General features: G+C 46.1%; 1 non-coding gene across 1 annotated transcript; it reads left to right on the top strand.

The window, feature by feature from the left end:
- Positions 1-429: 429 nt before the first annotated feature.
- Trnak-cuu (transfer RNA lysine (anticodon CUU)) lies at positions 430-502 on the top strand. The gene has a single exon. It is a non-coding gene; the product is annotated as a tRNA-Lys (tRNA).
- Positions 503-2,433: the final 1,931 nt, after the last annotated feature.

The following is a 2,433-nucleotide window of genomic DNA, read 5'->3' as shown; positions in this document are numbered from 1 at the left end:
CGGCCCACTCATGACTGTTTCAGTCTCATATTTTTTTCTTAATGAGTATATTCATGCAGTAAACAGACGTGACTGGTTTCAAGTTCTTTTTTCCGTGAGGCACCCCATCCGATCACCACGAGTTAAAACATAACCGTGGAGCAAGAACTCTACATATTATACTCTATATAGATCAGTATCGATATGTTTCCCGAAACCTGACGTCAAACCTGCCGGTGAAGTGTTTCCACTTCACTTCACCGGCAGCTATTGTAGTTCTCCGTAGCGGCGGGGAAGGGGCGTTCACCTGTGCCGCATGCCTCCACGTGCACCCGACTAGCACGCCTATCAACCTGTGGAGAGAGGAAAGGTAGAAGCACTTATCGTCATGCCACATTCCCCTCGTGTCTGAACTCACGTGAAGCAATTTTTCGACGGGCATGGCTGTCCGCCCGGCTAGCTCAGTCGGTAGAGCATGAGACTCTTAATCTCAGGGTCGTGGGTTCGAGCCCCACGTTGGGCGTCCTTTTTTTTTCGCCGCTAGACAATTCAATGTAAACCACGTTGGCGGCAAGCCTATATTACTGTTTGCGGCTCGTACTGTAAAAGTATATGTCGATTCGCCCCCCCCCTTTTTTTTTCCCATGAACTTTAATTTAGTCGACTTTGACTATGCGCTCACTGAAATTATCTCGTGAAAAACTCCCACCGACACGTTTAAACAGGGCAAAGCACAACCTTCAACTACTTTCTTTTCCATCTGTATTGTAGAAAGTAAACACGAAAGTGATAAGAGTACCATGCACCGTCTCTCAGTAGCGTAGCCAGAAGTTTTTTACTGCGGGGTTCAACCATGCCTTATGTAGGCTCGTGCGTGCGTTTGTATGTGTGCGTGTTACACATGCATAATTGAAAAATTAAGGGTGGGGGGGGGGCGTTAAAATTCCTCCTCTCCCTAGCTGCACCAGGCCACTCTATTTAACACTATTCTTTCGCGCGTCCGCTACAAGATTGGTTTAAGCAAAAAAAAAAAAAGAAAATAGGTTACCATATAGTATTGATACGGTGGTTATTTGGCGCGCAGCTGTGATCCTCAATAAAAAGCAGCCTTGTGAGGTCAACGTCCGGTGTTAAGCCTATGCCTAAATAATAGTAATATAGGGAGTTTTACATGCAAAGCCACGATTTGACTATGAGACACACCGCAGTTGAGGGCTCCGGAAATTTCGGCCATCTGATGTTCTTTAACGTGCTCTGACATCGCACAGTACGCGGGCCTCCAGCATTTTGCCTTCAATCGAATTGCGACCGCATAGGCCACATTGGCATGAGACTCCTCCGCCTAAAAGAGTCCAAACCACTAAATCCCTGTAGTGGTTTGGGCTAGCTGACTCTTTTAGGCAAATGAGTCCGCCATGTTGGAACGGTATAGTGGTTTGGGCTAGTCGAATCTTTTAGGAAAAGTCCACCGCGGTGGTACAGTGGTTACCGTGCTCGGTATAGTGATTTGAGCTAGTTGACTCTTTCAGGCAGAGTCCGCCGCGGTGGTACCGTTGTTACGATGCTCGGTATAATGGTCTGGGCTAGTTGACGGATTGACGCACGTCATTTTCGTCACGGCTCTATAAAAGGGTTTTCAAGTATTTGTTAAGGCTTGCTTATTTCTCTGTCTCTCCGCGAATGGCGCTTACCCACTAAGGGAGATTGGTCATAAAGCCAGCGGCTAATGTAAGCAATAAAATAAGGCAAAGACACAGTAAGGAAAAGGAAAAAGAACGTTCAGATTTTTAAGTTATTGTCGCCATAGTTAAAAAAAGGAACTTCGAAAGAATAACAATGAAATGTGTAGCAATACCGAATTAAATTGTGATACATAACAACCAAAAAGAAAGGTTGTCTTTTTGAATTAGCAAACGATTGAGTTTGATTAGTTACCATGGTATCCTCCTTATGTCACCTCCTTGGTGTCAACCAGGAGTTCTCGGAGGGCCACGCAGACGTTCCTGCTGATGTAGTCTAATCCTCAAAGTTTACCGAAACTGTACTCTGCGCATAGCCAACACAGGAAGTTAACCCTGCTAGCACCATTACGTCCCTTAAGTCTCTTATACATCTTACGGTCTCTCATACATACCACTAAGACGACACGAAGCTGAAAGCCTTATTTGCGATGCAGTAAAGGATATAAACGTCACGTCAGAATCGGACGAGTCGTTGGGCTCGTCGTGCCTCATTTTGTGCCTCGACTCCTCTGGCGGTGCATACTTCTTCGGCCCACCACGCATTGCGCCCCTAGCTCAGCCATAGACGTCAGATATAGTGCTTAGTTCATGTTTGAGTCATTATGCTAGGCATTTTGACGGAAAAAGTAGGGGTTGTTGGAGCATGGTCCGAGGACCCCTGGCCCACAGTAGCGTAGCCAGAAATGTTTTTCGAGGGATGTTCAACCATACA

The sequence above is a fragment of the Rhipicephalus sanguineus genome, chromosome 2 (assembly GCF_013339695.2).
Source record: "Rhipicephalus sanguineus isolate Rsan-2018 chromosome 2, BIME_Rsan_1.4, whole genome shotgun sequence".
In the NCBI taxonomy this organism is placed as follows: Eukaryota; Metazoa; Arthropoda; class Arachnida; order Ixodida; family Ixodidae; genus Rhipicephalus; species Rhipicephalus sanguineus.
The sequence above is the reverse complement of the archived record's forward strand: the minus strand, read 5'-3'. Positions and strand labels throughout refer to the sequence as shown.